The sequence below is a fragment of the Anastrepha ludens genome, chromosome 4, assembly GCF_028408465.1.
Source record: "Anastrepha ludens isolate Willacy chromosome 4, idAnaLude1.1, whole genome shotgun sequence".
Classification (NCBI taxonomy): Eukaryota; Metazoa; Arthropoda; class Insecta; order Diptera; family Tephritidae; genus Anastrepha; species Anastrepha ludens.
In genome coordinates this window covers 62414870-62440553 of record NC_071500.1, presented here as the reverse complement: position 1 = coordinate 62440553, position 25684 = coordinate 62414870, and the positions used below count along the sequence as shown (strand labels likewise).

Sequence of the window (25684 nt, the reverse complement as noted above, 5' to 3'; positions counted from 1 at the left end):
ATACTGATAAATATTTTTTTGGTTTTTGCGGTTCAGATAAATACAAGATCCAAAATTAATTAAAATTATGAAAATTAAAAAAAAAGTTTTATGTAAAAGAAGTTAAATAAAAAGCCTAAAAAATTCAAATATTGTTTTTAATTGTTTTTTATTGTAAAAAAAAAATCCTGAAAATACCCCAAATTTGCGAGATCTATACCAACGGTTGCACATTACTCGCCAAGTTGTTTTCGAATATTAGCTCTGACGCTCTGACTTCTATTTAAAAAATACTGTAGTGATTCTGCAGCTAAAGGGGTCTGCTAATCTCTCGTTCAGAGCAGAATACCGTTGAGTTGTGCCTTTTGTCATATTCACATACTGGCAGTATCCATCGATTTCTTAAAGGGTTACATGGGTTTCGTGGGTTCAAAAAATCGATTTTTTTGGCTTATTAATTTCTACATCTCAAGAATATTATCTTAAATTTTCAAGTCGATCCGAATAATAGTTTCGGAGATACAGGCTTTGGAAGGTGTGCGCTCCAACCTCTTTTATTGTTACTCAAAATTTTAAACGCGTTTTTCTCGGAACCGTGTTTCAAAGTCGGTTGTCACATGCTCTCGAAAACTACTCAACCGATCTTGATTAAATTTTACACAGGTGTTCGAGATACAATTTACTCGTGCTTGAACGAAGGATTTTTGTTTTTTCTTTTCAATTACAACTATTAAAAAAAAAAAACTAAATGTCAAGCAAATTGGTCTGAAATTTTCATTTTTTGGAAAAATGTGTGCCAAAATTACAATTTTTACTTTTTTTCTTTCCTTCGTTCAAGCACGAGTTTATGGTCTTAACTAAAACTCTAATTTTTGTTTTTTCATTTTTGATGATCCAATCAGGAGTTATGCTGACAACGCGGACGCAACTTTTTTTCGAGGGGTCACCGGAAATGACATCACAATGGAGGAGTTTTAATTTTTTTTTTTTTGAAAATTTCAGACATTATTCTTTAAATATGTATCTATAAGACAGAAAAAGTTTGAATTAAATAAATAATTTTTTACACAGAAAAAAAATATTGAAAATAGGCCTTTGTTTACCCGACGAAACCCATGTAACTCCTTAAGGAGTTCCACGAAAAATGTACGTCAAATGGTCTAAAATGCTTGAAAAATGTAGTCAAAAATTAGTATTCTAGGATAATGTACCTTAGATAAGTCCTTGTCATAAAACTATCTATATAAAAAAGGTCTCATTTTCCACTCACTTTTGATTTGTTTGCAATACTTTCCAAATACTTCATGATTTTTAATATATAAATCTGCACCAAATCACCAAAGATTTGGTTTCAGTGAAATGCAAAATATTTGCTTATATTTATTAGGGCGGTTTTAGACGGGCTCTATTCACCTCCGAAGGAGAACCCTATTCGTATAAATTTTAATCATAACACTAATCTAGATGAGAAAACTGTTCTTTTTTTGTCGAGAAAAAACAACCTGATCCTTGGACAATTTTGCAAAATTGTGTTGATCACGAGAGCGGATTGAATCAAAGTAAATAACTCTTGAATTAGATGTGAACTTATTCGTGTGAAATCGGCCGATTTGACTGCAAGGGACATACTGGGGTATTGCAAAAGACTTCCAAGACCTTAGGATTATTCTTATATTCCCTCTTGGAAGTAAGATTAAAGGTTTTCTATAAACAAAGTTAACAAAAATTATAACTCTTATCAATAACTGTGATATCTGCTTAAGTCTCTGCTCTCTAGTTCACGACTTCAGTCATTTCTAGCACTTATGTACATACATACCTAAATTCGATGATCGCCTGTTATCATTTTATGAATTTCGTCAACTATTTATGAGACGGTGACCACTTTCATATGCCTTATCCGCTTACAAAAAAAAATTATTAATTTAATTACATTACATATGTAATTATATTACATAAACATATATGTATATAATTAAATACAAAATTATAAATTAATTTTTTTTTTCGAAAATAAAAATTTGCTCTTTTCCAACACTCCTTCCTAACACATACAGATTACCGCAGATGCGGAAAAAATTCATCAGAAATCAGCTGATTCAACACTTGACATTACTTTTACAGTTTACCCACCGTTGTATCTTCGTAAATGTTTCAGGCGTATTTAATAATTATAATCAACAATTACAGTTAAATTTACCTTTTTGTGATCTGATAACTACGGATACTTGGCGTTTGTACCAAAAAGGAAAACTGTTAACTGTACACGTTGTTATTTTTCGCTTTGTTTTGCTTCGTGCTATTCTACATGAGCTTGTTGTCTCAGTCCGAGAGATGTTTTGCTGCTCTCTGGCATATCCACCATAAATACAATTATCTGCAAACGTGTCGTTGGCGTCACTTTGCAAAGTTGTTGTTATCTGTTATTCCATTGTGTTGTGCTTGCTCTAAAATTGTATCTACTTATGTTGTTGACTTCGCTTCTTTTATTCATCAAATTCACGCAGAAGTATGCAGTAATGTAGCCATAACGCTTCTCAAGGCTAGCGGGTGTTTCTGGTTGAATGATTGACTGGCTGGCTAAGTGGTTGGCTGGTTGTTTGGTCGGCTGTTAAGCTACAGAGTCTGCAATGTTTTTTGTCTGCTGTTTTCTGCATCTTCTTTAACTTTGTTGTTCACACTCATGACTAGATTTTCTTCTGGAATTTGTTTTTATTTACAGAAAACATTTCACTAATTGTGCTACACCTAGCGTGGATACATCTGGATCTACATCTGTGTTCAAAATAAGAGAAGCGCCACGAATTACCAAGTTTTTATTATCCTTTTTGTGTATTCAGTTCTTTTTTTATTATGTTTTTATTAAAGTATGTATATTGGATTCTGCAAAAAAACCCATATAACTCAAAGCTCAAAACTTGTACGAAATTCAAAAAAATTTAAAAATTCCAAAAAAATATCCAATTTTAATTTAGCAAAGCGAAAGCTTTCAGTCAATCAAAAAACGCGTTGATTTTTGACAATTTTTTTTGCTTTCGATGTTATCCTTCCATAAAAAGAACATGTTCGGAAGCCTTTTATATGGAAGAGGAGCTCAAGACCTTTGGTAAGGTCAAAAATCAACGAAAATTTTGAAACTTACACTAATATGCCATATATTGAATGGGCTATAAAACTGTATATCCCTAATTTTTCCAAAAATTTAGAATAAAAATTATTCTTTACGAATTTTGTTAAATTTTTGTGACTTTTTTCAAAGTTTATAGCTTTGAGCTATATAGCTTTTTGGGTAGAATGTTGTAAAAACATAACGAAAAACAAAAATAACAAAAAAATTTAAATCTTAGTAATTCCTTGCGCTCCTATTATTTTTAACACAGGTGCTCATACAAATATATTTTCTTGCTTGCAAAGAGTCTATATCTACGTGAATAATATGCGTATATTATTCATACGTCCTGTATACCAGCAAGCACTTACTTAAAAGTAGATACTTATAAATATATGTATATATGAGTGCGAGTGTATTTGTAGGTATAATATTTACCATTCATATGTAGAAAGCACATACATATGTACATATACTCCATACTTACTACATAACGTCATATTTGATAGGTTTAATGTTGTGCTTTCAATGTCGAAGAGTCAGCGAACTACTTAGAGAGAGTCTGGCAGTTCGTCCACCAATCAGTTTACAACAACTCGTAGCTAGTTAGTTGAGTAGCGCCCATCAGACAGCCAGTCAGCCCTCCAGACGTCTCATTACGAGCCTATCATCATCATCATTACTGCGGTGTTGGATTAGCGCCTTTTTCAATTGCCGGTTTTTCTGTCTTTACCTCTCTGGTGTTTTCCTATTTATTTATTTTGTTTTCCTACATGTTTTTTTTGTATCCATGAACTCATTGCCTGCTCACCGCTTATTCCTCATTATTGTACGACTTATGTAGGCATCAGCTTCAGTTTTCTTTCATTTTTTCGCTACTGTTTTTTTCTTTTCTTGGTTTAATGAACTTTTGCGGGTTTGAAAATTACCTTCCTGCTTTAAATTGAAACATCAGGTTTTACATTGGCACTGTATTGGGCATTGCTTTAACTACGCACAGAAATATGGCAAAACATGCCAAAAAAACTTGCATGACTTGTGGTAAATTGATTATAGAAGCTTAACCAAAGAAATTCCGTTTAATTTTTCATCGCATAGAAAATATTATAAGTCAGTTTAATTTAGCCGCATTAACTGTTCATTATACACGCTGAAATTCTCAACCAGTATTTTAAACACTTAATATCCTTCGTGCACACATGACTCTCATTCCTCGTAAGGGTCTTTATTGTCAGTGTTCCTCACGGTGTACAGAATACGGAAGGTGGCTCCTTCTGAAAACCGCAACTTTATTTAAGGCGATTTTCACAGCGATGACTTCTAAATGCGTGTGTGTATATATAATTTCTTGTGTTTGGCTTCCTTTGCTTTCCGTTACATTCCCTCTTCACAAACAAGTAATTTTATTTCCCTTTGTTGTTGACGCTGACGTCACAGCGAATTCAGAAACCTCTGTCTTGTATTCTTGGGTGTGTCTTATAGTCTAGACAGACGGCGGCCATAATCGGGAGACACTTCACCACCTAGACAAAGGAGGTCAAGACACTTGCTTGAGCCTCAGCCACCTCCCAGGCACGTCAGGAGGCACTTTCTCAATTACACGGACGGGATCCAGGACAAAACAGACCGACAGCTACTGGATCGGACAGTGTACAGACAGGAAATTAACGACATTCATCAGGAGACCCTTACCACATTTTTAAGCTCCCCATCCCGGACCCCCGAATGCCGTCATCAGAGTCCAACCACCACCCATCGCAGACGAAGAGCTCCAACTTCCACGAGAGTCCCGCGTAACCTTGGCACAATTACGTTCTGGATACTGTAGCAGATTAAACTCCTACTTATCCAGAATAGACCGCGACATACTAAACATATGTCCGGCATGTGAAGGCACTAAGCACGACACTAACCACCTTTTCACATGCCCAATCAAACCCGCTCATCTAACACCCCCTCCCTCTCGACCCAAGCTGTCGAAACAGCTAGTTTCCTGGGCCTACCGTTTAGATGAGCTGGACGAAGACGACCAGTGATTACACTACATTGACAGGGCAAAGTTACTACTACAACAAAAACCACAACAGGCGGCTGTTATGCGGATTACTGAACAACTGATTTGCTTATTGGATAGTTTTGTCATAAAAGATAGACCGCAAACAACAAATACGGGTATTAGCTGCCTTGATACTAAGAAACAATTATTTAATTAAATTAAATCTTGCAATTTTTCAAACTGCTCCGAAATATTAAAAAAAATAATGAAATTTCGAATGTGTAGTACAGTGTTTTCTTCTCTTTAAAAGTTTCAGTATTTTTCATTCACAATAGGTATTAACGTAATTTTTCCGCAATGTTGCCATCGAAAATTCCCCTAATCCGTTTAAATTATGAGAATTACCTAATGTCTGATATAATTCCAAATTAAGTATTTAATCCCGATTAACGCCACCGTCTGTCTGGGCTATTACAACTACATCGACTTCATATTGACGGTTAGTGTACATTGGATAGACATTTAGAATTAGTAATAGTTCCTTTTATAGGACGTTCCTATATCATCGGCATTCGTAATTCGCTCTCCAATTACGAGTCGATTGAAATAATTCGTCATCCAAAATTTTGAGAGCGCATCAGCTAACTTGTTGCTAATTCAGTTTCAATTATCATGCGAGTTATAAAAAATCATAAGGGAGAGAGTAAATTTATGTTTTTATATCCTCCTGCCTTAAGTATTGGCGTCCACATCCGATACACATCCCTGCAATTATATCAGTTTTCGGGTCATGCAACAGTGTCGAGTTTCGATTGAGAGGAATTTACGATATCCAACTAACGACTGCCACTTCAGCAGCATTTTTCAAAAATGTATGAGGAATGTTATTATTGTTCCCCATATATGTACGGGGTATGCTGCTGAAGTGGCAGACATAAATTTGGGGTTATTCCGGTAACTTAGAACCGGCTGTCGTGGCAACGCTGTATGTGGAATGTTTTATGCTGCTAGAACAACAACAACAACTACAGTAACACTACTGCGAATCCCCCCTATGTCTTCTTAGAAACGTAGACACTGGCTTAAGGGGTTAGGGGTAGTCAGAGGTCCGAAAAAATGATGATTTTAATAACTTTTTTTTTGCTAGTCAGTTGCTTTATTTTGCTTGATTTTAGCAAAAGTTAAAAAAATAATAATACAATATACAGTAATAATAATTACAAAAGTTATCGCTGTTTGTGTAGAGCCCGTTTCTCCAGAAGTCCTTTGCGGTGATCATCACAAGTCCTTGGAGATTCATCTAAAATCAATCGGTCAAGGGAAATGAGTTTTATTAATAGATAATCTTGTGCCTGATCGAAGCTTTTTTTCAAAATTAACAATATGGAGGCCTCAGGAAATATTTTTCAGATTTTCGAAAAAAAAAACAGACAATTTAAAAACAAAAATCGAAATTTTTGAAAAAAGCCCTTCGTTCAGGCACGAGTTTTTCATGTTTTTCAAAAGCAGTATACATTTTATTGAAATCTACCAAGCGGTTTTTAAGTTAGGATGATCACCAGTTCAAAAAACATAGTTTACGAGAAAAACGCATTTAAAGTTTTGCCACTTGCTCTCGAACGCTCCGGTTAATTAACTCGAAAAGTATATTCCGGACTCACTTCATATTTTCACACAATATTTTTAAGATATTATATTTTAAGAAAATGCAAAAAAAAATTAAATTTCTTGAAAATTCTGCCTACCCTAACCCCTTAATACTCTCGCTTTTAAGGCGCATAGCACACTTAACTTATATGTACATCGATTGTTGTGGTCGTGATCAGTGAATTTTCTGAGGTTATTTTGCTATTCTCGATTGGAGGTGTTTTTCGTGGGGCGCGGCTCAAACTTATAATATGTCCTTTGTCTCTGAACCTCTATATGTCAGAGAAATAAATACGTGCGCATGCAGCTACATAAAAAATAATATCCGCACAGTTCTTCTTTGTAAAAGTTATTCAAATAAACTTTTATCATTAGTAATTCTTTTCTAATTCAGCTAATCCTGCCACCCGAGACCCTGCACATAATTGCAATTTGGATCATATTTATATTTATCTATTTATTTTTCTAATTTGTGGTTTTTTTCTTTTCTCGTTTCTCTGAATTCCCTATTTCCTTTACTTCTTATTACTTACTTCTTTTTGTTTTACAGCCACTTTCTCCACTCTTTAATTTATCCAAGGATTATTAATTTTCCGTTATACCTACACGCACCTATTACAGTACATACAATATGTATCTACGTATTATATATACACACTCATAAATTTTATGAAGACTCAAGTTGGTTTTTGCTCATGGCGTGCGTGACGTCGCTCAATTTAACGCTCAAGGATTTCAAGGTGTGTGATAGCAAGTTGTTGGTGTCGTGCATTCCGTTTCGCGAACACCATTGCTTCGTTTGCTTTCATATTTATTACCACTCATCCGCCATAGCCAAACAGTCTGACTGACACAGGGATATGCTTACTTACATATGTATTTATGTGGTTAAAACTCTGTTCAAATATCCAGGTGGGTGGTTATTTGACACTTCGTTCTATGCACTTTGCGCGTTTTATTTTTCTTTTTCCTGGCCATCCATTATCATCTTTCTATTGTAGTGCACACTTTTTGTCTGTCAAGCTCCTTCATTACATATTCTTTGTTGGTCCGTTTTATTTTATATCTTTTTTGTATTCTTGTTGCAACATGTTTCGTGCAGCACGAGTGGGCTGAGTAGCTGTGTTCTTAAGTCAGCCGTTGTATTTTGACGTGATAACGTCTTATAATTCGATTTAACAGGCTGCACGCACGAAAAAATGTGTCGTTACCTTGCTTATATGTAGTTACCTTGCTCATTAGTGTTACCTAGCTCACATGTAGTTACCTTGCTCATTAGTGTTACCTTGCTCTTTAGTGTTACCTTGCTCATTAGTGTTACCTTGCTCATTGCCGTTACCTTGAATGAACTGCAAGCGAAAGCGCGGAACGAACGACAAAGCAAACAAAGCAAACGAACGGCAACGTTCGACATCTTGCTCTCTCCTACTTAAGTGAGCGTATATATGTATGTATATGCGCATATGTACATATATAAATTCACGTATTTGTATTTGCATATGCCTTCTTATTGATTATTATTAATTTGATTCACTTGAAGAATTTAAAATAAAACCAAGTTTGTTAATAATACCTGTTGTTTTAATGTTATAATTATTAATTTTTTTATTATATATGAAGGAAAAAATGTATTTTAATATTTACCATATACCTTATAAGATATGTTGTCTATACTAATATTATAAAGAGGAAAACTTTGTTTGTTTGTAATGAATAGGCTCAAAACTACTGGACCGATTTTAAAAATTCTTTCACCATTCGAAAACTACATCATCCACGAGTAACATGGATTATATTTTATTTTGGAAATAGGGCTCGAGATATAGGTCAAAACGGGGACCCGGGTAACCTTCGGATGTGTATGTACAATATGGGTATCAAATGGAAGCTGTTGGTGAATGCTTTAGTCCAGAGTATTTTTCATGCCGCTCCGTGACTAGGGTCTCGAGATAGAGACCAAAACGTGGACCCTAGAATGTGTTTGTACAATATGGATATCAAATTGAAGCTGTTGGTGAATGCTTTAGTACAGAGTATTTTTCATGCCGCTCCGTGACTGGGGTCTCGAGATATAGAGCAAAATGTGGACCCGGGTAACCTTTGGTTGTGTATGTACAATATGGGTATCAAATGAAAGCTGTTGATAAGTGCTTTAATACGGGGTAATTTTCATACCTATTGATGACTAGGGTCTGGAAATATATGCCAAAACGTGGACCCGCCGTGTCTTTGCACCGAATTAAACCAAACTTACACACATTGTTAAGGAAGTATTGAAGATGGTTTCCGTATAGTTTGGATACCTATTGGTTATTTGTTTGGAACCTGTTAATTTCACTTTATTTGTAATAAAAGATGTTGATTTACGTAAATAAAACAAATTTATTCAAATTCAACAGTTCATATCTTAAATTTAAAAATCAAATGTGTCCAACACCTGTATCTAATAAGACAAAACAATTGCAACTAAAGGAAATCAGTAAACTATTTTTATTAAACTTAGTATTTCGTGGCAAAACCATTGCTCTGAATAACGGCTCTGCATCGTCTCGGAATTGAAGCTATCAAATTGTCAACTATCGTTTGTGGTATATTTCTCCATGCCTCCAGGACTCTTTGGAAAAATTGGTTAGTATTTGCCACATTAGTCCGATCAATTTTCTTTTTTACTATTTCCCATAGGTTTTCTATGGGGTTAAGATCTGGGGATTGTAGGGGCCACTCCATTACGTCCACTTTATTCCTCTGGAACCATGATTTCAGGACCTTCGCCGTATGCTTCGGGTCATTATCCTGGTGGAAGAGCCACTTCAAGGGCATTTTCCACTCAGCATGTGGCAGCATTACCGATTCCATAATGTCCCTGTAAACGTACTGGTCCATTATGCCCATAATACGATGGAGTGGTCCCAAACCAGCAGCAGAAAATCATCCCCAGACCATAATGTAAGCACTATGCTTAACAGTCTTTACACAGTATGATTTTTGAAGACGCTTGTTACGTGGGCGTCGAACGTAGGATACGCCATCACTTCCGACCAAATTAAATTTGGATTCGTCGCTGAAAAGAACAGCTTTCCACTTGCTTAATGGCCAATCTATGTGATCCCTTGCGAACTGCAATCGTTTTTGTTGGTTACGCTTACTAATAAGCGGCTTCTTTGCTGGTCGGTACGTCCGTAAATCAGCTTCAGCCAGGCGACGACTGGCAGTTTTTGAGCTGATTGGTAACCCAAGCTCCTTTACCAATTGGGGGGCACTTCTAAATGGATATTTTTTTACCTCTCTCGCTATCAGTTTGTCAGTTCTTTCATCCGTTTTTCTTGGTCGGCCTCCTCGATGCACCACCGCGATAGTTTTGTTTTTTATAAAGTTCTCAATAATTCGAGAAATTGATGACTTATGAATATTATATTTTATGGATATATCTTTCTGGGTCATTCCTTTGTTATATTCATCTACAACACGCGCGCGTAATACTTCACCGAACTTATTTCGAGCCATTACTTCATTTAACTCAACTTTACAAAAAAAATTGTGTTATCGCCACAAAACTGATGTTCACAAATTGATACGATTAAACTAAACTCAGAACAGTTAGAAAACAAAACCAAGCTCAAGCATTTTTACCGTTATATAGCTAAGCTCACAAGGTTGCAATTGTTTTGTCGCTCATAGTTGCAAGATAATTTAATTTTTTTTTAAATACAGCTACAAAAAGGAAAGGATTTTTGAAAAGATTTTTTGGAAAATATTACTCAGATGCTCTAGTATGCACAGCGTGAAATTGAATTGCAATTGAGTGAAGAATGACATTATGACAAAAAATAAATTGAAGGCTACATTGCAGTTGTAAATGTTTTGTCCGATACTGTAGGTGTTGAAGATGATTTCCGTATAGTTTGAATACCTATTGGTAGATAGGGTCTCGAGATATAGGTCAAAACGTGGACCCGGGTAACCTTCGGACGTGTATGTACAATATGGGTATCAAATGAAAGCTGTTGGTGAATGCTTTATGACATGTTATGTTATGTTATGTTATGTTATGTTATCTTATGTTATGTTATGTTATGTTATGTTATGTTTTGTTATGTTATGTTATTTTATGTTATGTTATGTTATGTTATGTTATGTTATGTTATGTTATGTTATGTTATGTTATGTTATGTTATCTTATGTTATGTTATGTTATGTTATGTTATGTTATGTTTTGTTATGTTATTTTATGTTATGTTATGTTATGTTGTGTTATGTTATGTTATGTTATGTTATGTTATGATATGTTATGTTATGTTATGTTATGTTATGTTATGTTATGTTATGTTATGTTATGATATGTTATGTTATGTTATGTTATGTTATGTTATGTTATGTTATGTTATGTTATGTTATGTTATGTTATGTTATGTTATGTTATGTTATGTTATGTTATGTTATGTTATGTTATGTTATGTTATGTTATGTTATGTTATGTTATGTTATGTTATGTTATGTTATGTTATGTTATGTTATGTTATGTTATGTTATGTTATGTTATGTTATGTTATGTTATGTTATGTTATGTTATGTTATGTTATGTTATGTTATGTTATGTTATGTTATGTTATGTTATGTTATGTTATGTTATGTTATGTTATGTTATGTTATGTTATGTTATGTTATGTTATGTTATGTTATGTTATGTTATGTTGTGTTATGTTATGTTATGTTATGTTATGTTATGTTGTGTTGTGTTGTGTTATGTTATGTTATGTTATGTTATGTTATGTTATGTTATGTTATGTTATGTTATGTTATGTTATGTTATGTTATGTTATATTATGTTATGTTAATGTTAACTCATTCTCTATATCTATACAAAATATCTATCAAACAAATAAAATTAAAATTTTCTTTTGAAAAATGCAACCATTCAATCAGTATTTTCTTATGACGTTATCACGTTAAACTATCGTCAGTAAACCGACTTTACAGACAACCTCTTTTTTTTCTGAAAATTTACTAAAATATGTATAATGTCTTATTCCACATTGTTACGAAAATCTGACCTAGTTTAACAAAACATAACTCGCTTTTGTTAAAACTATTGCACATCTGAATTTTTAATGCGACACTTTTCCTTTTCTTTGTTGAAGTTCACTAACCTAACAGATTCAAAGGAAAGCAAATTTTATGTTGCCTGTAGAATGTTTAGGGGTATCCTGTGTTTAAAGTAACTCGGCACGTCAGGTGAAAAATGGTCAAAAATCAATGAACATTTTAAATCACTTCGAACTTGCACTTTATGATATTAAAATTTAATAGACCATAAAACAACGGACCCATTTTTTTATACTGAATAAAAGTTTGACATTTCTATGGAAATTTGCCGAATTTTTATAAAGTTTGTACAAAGTTTGGAACTTTCATTAGTACTTATGCTATTTGTTGTAGAATGTGTTCCTATATTGTATTTATACAAAATTAATGAAAATTAAAAAAACCTGTGCGTACGATATTTGCAATACTCTTACTATAGCCGTTCCATAGTCCCTATTAGCAACAACGCTGTTATTATGTTGGCGGCATTGATTTTTTTCCACAAAAGTATTTGATATAAAACGTGTTAAATATTTAATATAAAATATTTTTAGCCTTTTTGTTGTGGCAATGGAGCATCTCTGATAGATCACTTGGTAATTTATCTTAGGAATTATACTCGTTAAAAGTAATATTTAACAGATTAAAATATAATTTTCAGAGTAATTTTTTCGTTAAATAATTTTACTTACTTACTAGAGAAAAGTGAGAGGAAAATGTCAAAGTCACTTGATAATAACAATGAAAAGTTCGATTTGTAGACATTGAAGAATGGAAAAGCTAAAAAAATAAGCTGTTTTTGTAAAACAAAAATGTAAAAAACCTATAAAGCACGTCAGCCAAAAACTTTGTGTCTCTCAAATCCAGTGAGCGAGTAGAGGTAGAACGATTCGCGCAACAGTGGTATCTTTGTAAAATTCAAGCGTGTCATAATATGTATGAAAATTTCAAGCGCTTTGATTCCTTATTTCCCTCATCTTGAAGCCCCTGGTGGAATCAAGATTCCCATCGTTTTTCACTGTAAACATCAAAATTCTCAGGAAAAGTGTCAACCTGATGAAATTTGTAAATTTCAGCGAATATATCTGCCATGAAAAAACTTCTCATCCACCACCATCCAAAAGTGTCTACCTGACAAAAAACTCTATTTGGATATGGAAATAAGAGATGAGTTTTCTCTAACAGAGGTTGCTCATTAACAGTGGAAATTTCAACGAATATTTCTCTCATGAAAAACTTCTCATATAATGTACGATTGTTTCGAAAAAAGAGACGTAGTGTTTCCTCGATTTACTGGTGAGGAGAAGCTGTCAACTGATGGTCTTCGTAAAAGGATAGTTAGGGAAAGTTTGTGGACATGCTCAGCGATCTAATACAGTTGTATCGAAATTTGTTCACTAAATGTCATCCTGATTGCAGACCACCTGGCGCACTTTGAATCATTTTTACTCTAGCCTTTAATGTTATCCCAGGCTTCCAGTCAAAGTTGTAACAGCCCGTGATGGAATCAGGCTAAGGATAACTGGGTTAAACTGCGATTTCGCCCCTAGTGGATTGGGAAGGAACAGCAACTGGAACCAAGGTGCGGTGAACTCATTCACGGACAATTGGATTAGATGATATGTTTATGTAGGAAGTATTCACATACTCGTTAATAAAAAGTAGTTTCCAGCTTATTGTAGTACTTTAAAAAGTGCTTCTGACTGGGTCATACCGGTTGCGGTTGAGAAAACTTAAGCACAAAACCGCACTTAATTATCGATATTGATAAGAGTTTTGAACGAGCACTGTCCGGAAGGAATCCATCAATAGATGATACTATACAAATAGCTGTATGGAGAATGATGAGGTAAAAGCATTTCTAACAAGAATAACCCTTCGAATTTCGTTTCGTGTACACTCCTAAAGATCTATTTGCGCATCTGCGAGGCTTTCTTATTGACATTCAGTGTTTGTCGTATTATCGTCTCAGTTAAAATTCAAAATTTTACCATCTCTCAATCTTTATATTCCTCTTTCCTATTTCAGACAACTAAAAATGTGCGAATCCATGATTGTTTTGAGCGCCCTCTTGGCTGACTGCTTTATGCTCTTAGTTGGCTTCCCTTTATATCGGGTGTTTTTTTAGCTGCGTGAGAACTATTGATATCGATAAATATGGTTTGGCAAATCATCATGAGTCGTTTAACGCCAGAATTGTGGAAATTTACTTTGAAAAAATAAAAAGAAATCCCTTCGCACAGTTCATTTAGTAGCTCTGGCAGCATCATCGGCCCTAATTTCTTTTGAAATGAGGAAGGAGCTGTTCTTACGGCGAATAGCGACCGCTATGGAGCTATGTTGAGTGAATTTTTGTTGCCAAAAATATTATTTTCCAAACATCGACGAAATTTGATTCCATGTAACTCGTGTGCGCGGCGGATAAATGCCGAATAATATTTTCAAAAAATAAATACCATAATAAAAAAAATATCACAATAATATTTCGTATATTTTGTAATATATATATATTATATTTGCCAAAGGACCCATACCTCTAAAACGAATTCTGATGTCCCCCAATTTGGGTCCGCACACACACACATCAATGGGCGAATTTTTTGCCTCCCCACAAAAGAAACTAAAAGTTCGAATTTGGAATGGTAGTCACGCACCAACCAATTCGGCTGCGGCGGCCGCGTATATTTTGTATAATCATTTTAATTTCCCAGGCTCTTAAAGAAACACCCGATAGTTCTATTCTCAGTGAAGAATGCAACCAATTCCATTCCACCTTATTAATGGGCAAATGCATCTGCACATCACCGCAGGCCTTTATGAGTTATTGTTTTTGGTACAGAAGACATAAATTCGTTGACAAAGGGTAGTCATTTTTCAAAGTTTTGTTCCGCACATTTCTGTTTACGTATCAAAAACCAAGACTCTGGGGTAGAGGATTGTTGCGTTGCTATAGTGGTGTTATACCACTTCTTAAATAACAATTATTTCGCACAATTTGTGTCACACATTAATAGAATAATAAGATTTACATATTTAGCCATGTTTTCGAAATATATAGAAAATATACATATATACAAATACATACATATATATACATATATATACATATACATACACATATATACATATATGTATTGCTGATTAAAATGGAATAGGAAAAATGGTCAGAAAGAGCGTTAATTCAATGGTTTGGGAAAGTAAAATGGATTCATAAATTACACAATTTTCGTTTGCATTATGCTGAGCTTTCAGCATTTAATCCATGTTCTAGCTCACTAAGCACTTGAAAATCAACTCTTTATCGATTTTTATTTCGTATTCACGTACTACATATTAAGAGCAACTGTCAGCCATTCAGTGATCATATTAGGTATGTATGTATGTGTGTATTTTATCACGCATTACATCTAGCAATACTTTAGTTTGTCATGTGGTAATTAGGAAAATTACATATTCTATATCCATTTATTTTAGTGACCATCGCAACCGTTTCTGTTTGTGCGCGGCAAATCAGATGTTAATTTGACTGGCGTAAAACAATAAAAATTGTAAAAAAATTTTTTTTCAAAGGTCCTGCTAGTTTACACTTTAGTTCCGTAACTTAAACTTACTTTTTCTTGATAACCGATGTATGGAAAAATGTGCGCGTTTTCTCCCATATAAAAAAATATCGAGCTTTTGTTGTGTGGAGAAAATGTATGTATGTTGTATGGAAAAAGACCCCAAGAAAAAAACTATCAAAAGCTAAGGGTTTTTTATATCGAAATTCAATGGACTATAAAACTGCGTACTCAAAATTAGAAAAAAAATTGTTTTAATTTACAGAAAAGCTTGATCCTTGGATTTCTTTGGATGTTAGTTGGTTATTAAAATTAAATAAAAAAACAAATAAACTCTCATAATTTGAACTAAGTCCCTGTGTTATACTTATTAAACACACTGTATTTAAAGCTGTGTGAATTAGTCAAAAAGCAACTAACTGTAAGAAACTTACGAACCTGAAGATTTTGGATTTTAAAGTTTAAAAAAAAGGGAGAACACATTTTATATAATTTTAGTGTTTTGGGCTGTGGGTTTTGAACTTGCGCACCACCAACCGACTCGGCTACGATAACCGAATTACTGTATAAACCAAACTATTACAACGCATGAAATGTACAAAAAGTTCGCGGAATACATTCAGAAAATTCAAAATACAAGTTTATTTCTCAAAAGTGGTATCGCCTTCAAAGCATTCCCCATCAACACACTTATGCCAGCTCTGGAAACATTTCTGGAACTTTATTTTCGCTATAGCCATCCGAGCCTTCTTCGGTTTTTCCATTAATCCTTTTCGGCTCTCTGTAGCGTTTTTTTGACTCGATCAAACAGAAAAAAATCGCAGGCGAATTCGATGGCTGTTGGTATTCGTTTCGTTTTTGGTAAAAAAACGATGGATAATGACTGTGCGGTATCATGGTGCAAAATCCAGGAGTTGTTTTCCCACAAATTCTTTCTTTTTTGGCAAATTGCTTCACGCAAACGTCTCATAAAGCCCAAATAATAAATAAAAAATAATAATAATTGGTCATACACTTCGTTTAGGTGTTTGGTCGAGCTCCTCCTCCTTCTTGTGGCGTTCGTCCACAAATGGATGGACCTATAGTTTTAAGGCAATTCCGTACGACAAATGGTTTTTTTGTGAGGAGCTTTTTCATGGCAAAGGGCCCACCGCTATTAGGAACAACTTTTTCATTTTGGTGAACCTTCGCACTGGCGAATGGAATCCATTCGGCTACGGCGGTCAGCCCAAATAATAGTCCTTATTAACTGTTTGACCTTCTGGCACAAAAATTCGTGGTGTATAATATCATTGTAATGCATAAAAACGGTAAGCATCGCTTTCTTTTTTGACTGAAAACGAGGTGGTTTTTTTTGCCCTTGGCACATTCGGAACTCTCAACTCACTCGCCTGATGTTTGGATTGAGTATCGTACTCATAAACCCACGTCTCGTCTGCAGTAATGATGCGTTTGATAAATGTTGGGTCGGATTCAGTCTTGGAAACTATGTCTTTGGCGACATCAATGCGGTCCCTTTTTTGCATGAAATTCAGGTCCTTTGGAAGCAACTTTGCAGCAACACGGCGCAATTCCTAATCATTAACTATTTATAATGTCCTAAGCGCGTCCACAAGCAATATTCAAAAGCTTTGCTAATTCTGTGATGGTTAATTTTCGGTTATGGATAAATTTTTATTTCACAAAAATTAAATAAAAGCTCGTTGTTGTAAATTCAAAACCATTTTTAAAACTGAAAAATGGAAAACATGTGCAGAGGTGGATTTTTTAGACAGCGTAACTTTTACAAATGTCAAGCAATGGCTATAAAATGTTGTTATTTTGTTGTTATGTTAACCTTTATAGAAAAAAACACACACCCACACTGAAATCAGTTGGCTTAGACCGTTACCGGGCGGGTATTCCGAGAAATGTTTGATCAAGGTAGTCGGCATTTACTTGTCTACATAGTGAACGTCTGGCCGGGGCACAGTGCGGCCGATTCCCAAAAAGCTGGCCAAAAGTCGAAAAAAAAAGTTTCTAGATAGAGTTTTTTTTGTCTTTGGGTTGGCTACAGTAATACCTTGAGTAGTGAAAACCGTTCATAGCAACGTCCTGTACCCTAAGTATCCTCTGTATTTTCAGTCGCAACGTAGCCTTCGTTTGAGCATCGTATTACTGTCGATGAATAGTGAAAGTTCTACACATTTGAAAGATTTTGTAATGGAGTAAATTGAACAAAACCAAATGGAATCATCTTCGGAAGGTTAGTAAAATACGAGAAATCTTTAGTACATATCAATACCTCGACACAAAATTTTTAGCTGCAGCAATACGTAGATACATTTTTTGCAATTTTTTTTATCAAGTTTGAGTTTTCAAACTGTATAGTAATACAACGCCGTCATATGCTGCTTTGAAATCTATTAAAGGTTACTCAAAAAAGTAATGGTTACTGAATAAAACAAGATTCAGATACCACTTGCTACCTTGCGACCCCGAAAACATATAAATTTACATGCATCTTGATTATGTTCTTGAATATACGCTATTTCACGTGAGGGGGTGGCCAATAGGGGTGGAAGGGGGTGGATTTTCAAAATTTTAAGGTCAAATTCGTAATCAGCGACCCCGAAAACACATAAATTAACATGCATCTTGATTATGTTCTAGAATATACGCTATTTCACGTGAGGGGGTGGCCAATAGGGGTGGAAGGGGGTGGATTTTCAAAATTTTAAGATCAAATTCGTAATCAGCGACCCCGACAACCCCCGAGTAAGAAATTTTGAATCAATTACTTAATTTTTTGAGTTTTGGCCAGCTTTTCGGGAATCGGCCGCACTGTGCGGTGGGCCCATCTAGACTACGTGCAACTGCATACATACATCCACATACGAATGTATCTGTATCTACATACGAGTACATATGAACTAGTGACCATGACCATTTACGGACGTGACGTTGTTTTTCCTGTACCAGCCTTCCGCTATTCCTTCACTCCTTTTGCTGTCAGGCTGCTTTTGTAGTTAACATTTTATGTGCTTCATGATATCGCATTATATTATACTCAATATATACCCACATGTATTCGTATGAGCCGATGTGCTTATTTCTATGTGCTGTTTGCCTGTCTATATTCCTCCTCCACTACAGTGCAATTTTCACACGATTAATATTTAGCAAACAGTAGAGTCTGGTTTAACTTGAACACAAACAAATCTAGTTTGATGGACATTGGATGGATATACGTGGATGGATATGTCTGAGTTTATATTTATTTGATTATTGAAAAGAGTAATAATTATAAATTATTATTCCACTTAAAAGGTAAGAGAAAAAAAAAGAAAAAGCAGTGGCTGCTAAGGCCTTCGTGGATATAACCACTACTAAATATATATACTAGATAACTTAGACGCCTATGAAGTTAAATTTTTAATTTACAGCGAGATACAAATTGATTTATGTCTGCTTCAGAAGTTCAGATGATCTAATATTTTGGAGTCCTGAACATACATCCCCGAAGTGAGATACGGTGAAGTCGCTGAATCCACAAAACGTGCACGGGGGCTTCGGCAAACCATTTAGCAAATACGAGTGGGTTGAAATTGTATGTCCAATTTTCAGACGAACAACGGTCTTAATATTCCGGCATGCTGAATTTGACGGGTATTGGTTTTTGGACCTCGAGAGATTGAAGGATTTGTAGTGATGTTGCTTCTTTTAGCAGCTGCGTGATAAGGCGCTTCTAGGCGCTTCAGATGGGTGTATCCGCAATGTCCGTAAATAGATAATCCGAAGTCTATCTTAGATAATATCAAAGCTCTAGTTATATTTACCAGCGTTTGTGTATGAGCTAGACAGTGTTTTGCAGACAAGTACTTAATTATATTTAGTCCTGATAATAAGTTTAGTCTAAGATATATGTTCACAATAATGCTTAAAAGTAAATTTTTTATCAAATATAATTCCGAGTACTTTAAGGGTGTTAGTGTGAGGAAGTGTGACGTTAGAAAAGGATATTGAGGGGAAAGTACACTTATGTTTACGGCAAACGTGAAAAGTGGAGCTTTTGTTATTAGACATACTCCTCATGAATTCGACCAAAGTTCGAGTTTACAGAGGATCCCAGTGCATGACTTTTTGACAGTTGTCTAAGTTTATATATATTTGATTATTCACACCAGTATAAAAAAGACATTTATAAAAAATATTTGTGTTATTGGTTTTTTTTGCAACACAGTTTCCCTCATGTTTTTGTAGCATTCAGGTGAATTTTCGAGTATGATGTTCGGTTGCTCACGAAATAGCTATTCCACGGCCTCCTGCATTTTAACATCAGGATTTTCCTGTCATTCTATTCTCAGGAACTGTCTTGGATTGCCACAATCTCAACGTCTGATACTATATTTAGCATCTATTCATTAATTTAAACGCGAGTTCTTGTATAAGTACTTCAGTAAAAAGAAATAAACATATGTACAAATAGAAATGAACTCACATCTTTGTATAAAACCTGCTCATCTATTCAACAAGCAGTGAATTAAAAAAATTATGGCTTTCTGAAACTCTTAATAGGATATTATCTGCACCAGAGAATTGTTCAGACGTGCTTTTAAGCAAATTATTCCAAAATATCAGCAAAGCTTCCAGTTTTACTTTGGCCTACTTATGCGTTCCGATCGTATAGTTGTTGCCTCATGTAATTAAATTTTTTTTTACTGCATACCAAGAATTGTCTGCATTTGATGATAACGGTAGAAGCTAATAAGCTTACATTGTAATACAGCTTTAGAATTCTCACTCTTATGACAAAACAAAAAACACGACCGCCGTAGCCGATTGGATTGGTGCGTGACTACCATTCGGAAGTTCGAAACTCCGGGCATGAAATTGATAAGAAAAGTTTTTTCTAATAGCGGTAGCCCCTGAGCAGGCAATGGTGAAGCTCCGATTACAATATATTCCTACTATGAAAAAGTTCCTTGCAAAAAACTATTTGCCGTTCGGAGTCGGCTTAAAACTGTAACTCTCTCTATTTGTGGAATAACATCAAGGCGCATACCATAAATGGGAGGAGGAGATCGCTCAATTAATTAAAGCTTATTGTGTTAAAAAAGCCCATCAATTTTCCAAAAAATGATATTTTGAGAAGTGATTAGACGTCGTCCGTTCCAGTCGCCAGATATATCTGTTGACGGCTATTAGAAACGCACTATCCCGAACAGTTTTGACTACTTTCTTTTGAATTCTGAACTAGAATTACTTTTTTATAAAAATAAGATTCATTCTATAACGAATATAGTATAAATCAAAGTTTCTGACTTTGTACAAGATTAATGAAAATACGACAAATTTCCATCGAAATTTCATACGTTCTAATCAGTACGCAGCCCATTAAATTATAATATTACAAAAGTTCGAGGTGGTGTTAAGGGGTTAGGTGGGTTTCAAAAGCTCAAAATAGGTACATTTTTATGAATTTTTTTTTATTTAATCAACAGAATATTTCATTCCATCAATTTAACACATAAAAGATACATATTTTATAAGTAGTTTGTGAAATTTTCATTGAAAAATTTTGAAAATTAAGGCGTGGACACGTCGTCTCCTATGACCCCTCAAAAAAAAGTTCTCTCGGCGTAGTCAGGATAACTCATGACAGATTCATCTGAAATTCAAAAACAAAAAATTTTCTGTTAGTAGATGTTTGAAACTCGTGCTTGGACGAAGGAAAAAAAAAAAAACAAAAATTACATTTTTGGCGGCGTTGAAAACAAAAAACCCTTATTTTGAGTAGAATTTGCACCCTTCATGCCCTTGAAAAATTACTTGGAATAGAAAAAAAAATTCCTTCGTTCAAGCACGAGATAATGTTATTTTGAAGAAGTGTGCAAAATTTGAAAGAGATCGGTTCATAAGTTTTCGAGAAATCGTGACTACCGATTTCAAAAATGTAGTTTCAAGAAAAACGCGATTGAAGATTGCTAATAGCTAAGCAGCTGCCTCGATATACCTGCCAATCCAAAGGCTATATCTCTTAGAATATGACTCGGATCGTTTTAAAATTTTAAAGGAATATTCTCAACATATTCAATTATGAGATAAGCAAAAACAAAAAAATTCGATTTTTTGAAATTTTGAAACCCACCTAACCCCTTAAGGCGAGTCCACTGTCCGCGATATATACATACATACATCTATTTATTTTCGACGTGTTTTCGCTTCCCTCCACATTTTTTAATAATATAATACTTCGAATGCCTTGTTATTTGCGTCTATTCCAACGCTTCAGTTTTTTTTTCTTATTTATGATAATCTAATCACGAATCGTTATTTAGCAATATTTAAACATATGCACATAGTACATTCTCGCATAGTAGGTTCTCGCTAAGTGACCTCTTCAACCGGTATTAGACAACTGTTTATACCAACAATGCGTCCAAATAGCATAGGCAAGGTCTGAGCCAGTGCATATATCACCTTCTAGTGGTGTTGTATACACAGTAGGTGGCGAAATCAAGCTGTCAATTTAAGTGCTATAAATAGAATTAACATAAAGTGGTCCGCCGTCTCATCCTCCTATCCACATGCCGGGCAGAGTGCACTCTCTGAGATGTCTGCCTTTTCCCTGTACTCATCCATAGAAAGTGGCCCGTCATCAGTCCGACCAGCTGCCTACAATCCCTTTTACTTAGTGACAAAGTTATTGGCATACTTTATATTGGATTCATCGATCCATAATCAAATGAAAATAATCGCATAGCAGGGTGTATGTATGTATGGTCTTGACCTGCGAAAAACTCTCGTATAAGGGTACTCTACTTCAAGAAAACGGCATTCCGGAGGGAATACGGCTAATAGGACCAAATTTTGTTCTACAGCAAGACAATGCGCCGTTCTAATCCCCATTGAATGAAGGTGATTGAGAATCGTTTTATTAACGCAGTTAATTTTTTCGCCAATTTGCGACTGGTTTGGCGTCCGTTCTCCTTTAAAGTTGATTTGAGACGTTCTTCATCGAATTCACAAGGCCTTCCGCTGCGAGACGTGTCATCGACGTCAAAGTCACCATTTTTGAACTTTGCAAACCATTTCCGTGCTGTAGACTCGCCTATACCACCGTCTCCAAACTCGCCGCAAATGTTCCGGGCTGCTTCGGCAGCTTTTTGACCTCGATGAAAAGCAAAGAAGGCCAAGTGTTGAAAATGTAAATTTTTGCCTCCTGGGTATTCCATTTCTACGCCTCAAAACTAATCAAATTTTAATAACTCAGAATACAATTCACATAATTTAGTGGAGCAGAAAGAGTTCTATCGAGTGAATACTTAGCGTTCGCCAAACAGCAAAAGCAAATCGTTGTAAAATAAAAGAAAATATAAAAACGCTATGAACTTATTCCCCAACCCAATAGTACGAGAATATTTGGGAAATTATAAGATCAATGATTTGTAGTGGCCATCTTAGAGTTCCGAGCGGTCCCCTGTTAAGAACGCATGGACAACCCTAAACATGCTTATCGCTCATGCTAATTTAATGAATTATACATTTCGGCAAGGATGAATGTTTGACGCTAATGAATTATATTCCACCTAGACTTTGCTCATTCCACTCATTTTACCACCTACTGCATGTACCTTTAAGCTTTATCGTGGTTTTCCATTTTCATTGTCGGTTTCCGAATATGACAATAAAAAGACAATTCAACATGCAATGCAAATGACGCTGACGAGTGAGCGAATGAATTAGTGAATGAGTGAATGAGTGAGTGAAGGATATAATTCAACTTCTAATGTTGCACACATTAACATCATAGACATGTTCATGTACATATGTATAAAAAATTCCTCGTTTAAGTTTTATGTGTGCTAGCTAAATGCAGTTGCTGTTGGTTATTATCGTTACGTTATGTTCCTCTTATCAAAGTGATACAGTTTATAAATTGTAGATTAGAAGTACATATAATATCTTCTCTAGTTGAGGTGTGTTCGTCACTTATTTATTAATATTACATTTTGGATAAATTTTCCCGGAGTTGCTGGTTATTTGTAAATCAGTTATTAAACAATTTTTACAAGGTTCCAAAGTTAATAATTGGGATTATGTCACTCCTTATCCAGTGACACATTCCTTCTTCATTTACAGATCTATACATATAAGTCAATTACTTGTGGAATGCTATCGATTGATTTTGGCAGTATTGTAGGTATACCACAATGCCTGCACCTACTTTAACACCATAAATCCAACAAAAGGGAGTCAACCGAACAAAATGTGTAACAAATGTGGGTCTATCTTTAACCTTTCTTAACCGTTTCATTTGATTGCGCTCGTTAGATTTTATGTCGGGAAAACCCATCACATTTCGAACATTGTAGATAACTAACGATGCGCTACCGATTGTTGAAGATTTACCGAAGATTAGATTTGCTAAAGCAAGTACATCACACAGCTTCTCCCCGCTCTCCGTTGCGCTACTTTTCACTACAATTATCCATTGCGTAGGGCCTTTTATGACCTCAAATTGAAATTAAAAGCAAAAACAAATATACAAATTCCATGGCTAAAATTGAACATTTTTACTCTACGTATTTCATGAAAATAGATTTTTTGCACTTTTTTGTCTCAATTCCGAGGACAGAAATCACATCTACGCTTTTTTGTTGTGGTTCTGAGATATTTCCTTGCTCGTGAGTGTATTGTGTAAAACATTGAATGAGAAACCGCAAATCCCGAGCCAATGTTTAAATTGTGCTTCAACAAGTAAGATCAATTTCAGATAGCGAAAATGACAAAAACTTAGGTTGCAGACAGCGTGGAAGCGAAGGCGAAGCTGTTTGTGCAGTAGAAACATATGAAATTCATTACACTACAAGCGAAGACAAAGGCAAATATGAAGACGTTGCGCAAGCGCTCAGCTTGAAACTGTGCGCTACTGTTTTCAAAGACAAATCGCTTGCTGGAGTGAATTACAGTAGAGCGTCGATTATCCGAAAGCCGGTCATCCGAAACGTCGGTTAACCAAAAGGAAACATGACGCTTTTTTCGGATATAAAGAATAAAAAAAGTATGAAAAAATGAAATAGAAACGTTTAATAGAAATTACTCAGAGAGCGACGCAGGGGAACGTCATGATTCTGGCATTTTCCGTGTCTTCATCGATATCATGTTATATTTAGAAGATGATTCATAGGTATTGACAGCGTTGCACATATGTACATACTTGCTTTCTGTCACGCGCTTTATGAATTTAAGTTAGTATCGCAGTTCCTAAATATTACAGCGTCGGTGGTGTTATCGTGCCGCGAAACGAACGCGCATTCGACGCCGACAGTTTTGTTTGGGCAATCTCTCATTAATTTCAGGATGGACACTCAAGTATTTATCGAGTGGTATGACGCTGTATTCATTTCAGAGGTTAAAAAACATCGGATAGAAACTGGAGACACTGGAAATGTTTTATTAGTAATTGATAATTTTCCAAGTCATCCCTCAAACCTTTTACTTGAGAGAGAAGATGGAAAATTGAAGGTGATTTTTTTGCCACCCAATGTTACCTCAGTCGTTCAACCTATGGACCAGGGGGTGATCGAAGCCTTCCAACGTTACAACAGAAAAGCGTTGCTTGGTAGTGTACTAATCGGCCAAGAGGAAGATAAAACAATTCTTGAAATCTACAAAGGTATTAACTTGAAGGATGCTGTTAACATGGCAGCAGAAGTGTGGGCTTATGTCAAAGCTTTTACTCTAAAGAAATCCTGGAATAAGCTTTGCCCAGCAGTTGAATCCGGAGCTAGCCTTACATCTGAAGAACCAACAAATGAAAACTTTGTTTCAGAAATGGTTGAGTTGATGAAAGAGGTTTCATGATTTGAAGAATGTGACCAAGAAAAGTGCATGAATGGCTAGAATTTGACGAGGATGATCCTGGCTACAAGTTGTTGATAGACGACGATATAATAGCGATGATATAACGGCGATGAAGACGAAACTAGTGATGACATCGTCTCAGCTGAAAAATGTCCGTCCAATGAAGAAGGCTTTAAATGATTTGAGACTGCTATTAAATGGTTAGCGAATGCGATTCTGTGCAGTCTTTAAAACGCCTAAGAGATTTGGCGGCAAAAAAACGAGTCTAAAAACTTAAGCAAACAAATATGTTCGACTTCTTTTTAGATTAGTTTTGTACTGTTAAAAAATGTTTAGACATATGTATTTATGTACCGTGTGTGCAATTCCTACTTAAATGTGACTATTCATAATATGTACTGCACTCTAGTGTATCATTAAAAAGCATACATTACATTTATGTATTCCTAATCCAATGACATG

The 25684-nt window shown here is 35.1% G+C and overlaps 1 protein-coding gene across 2 annotated transcripts in view; it reads left to right on the top strand.

The window, feature by feature from the left end:
- Window positions 1-25684, top strand: part of LOC128859538 (transmembrane protein 184B) — a 54302-nt gene that overhangs the window by 6113 nt on the left and 22505 nt on the right. The gene's annotated exons all lie outside the window — the stretch shown is intronic.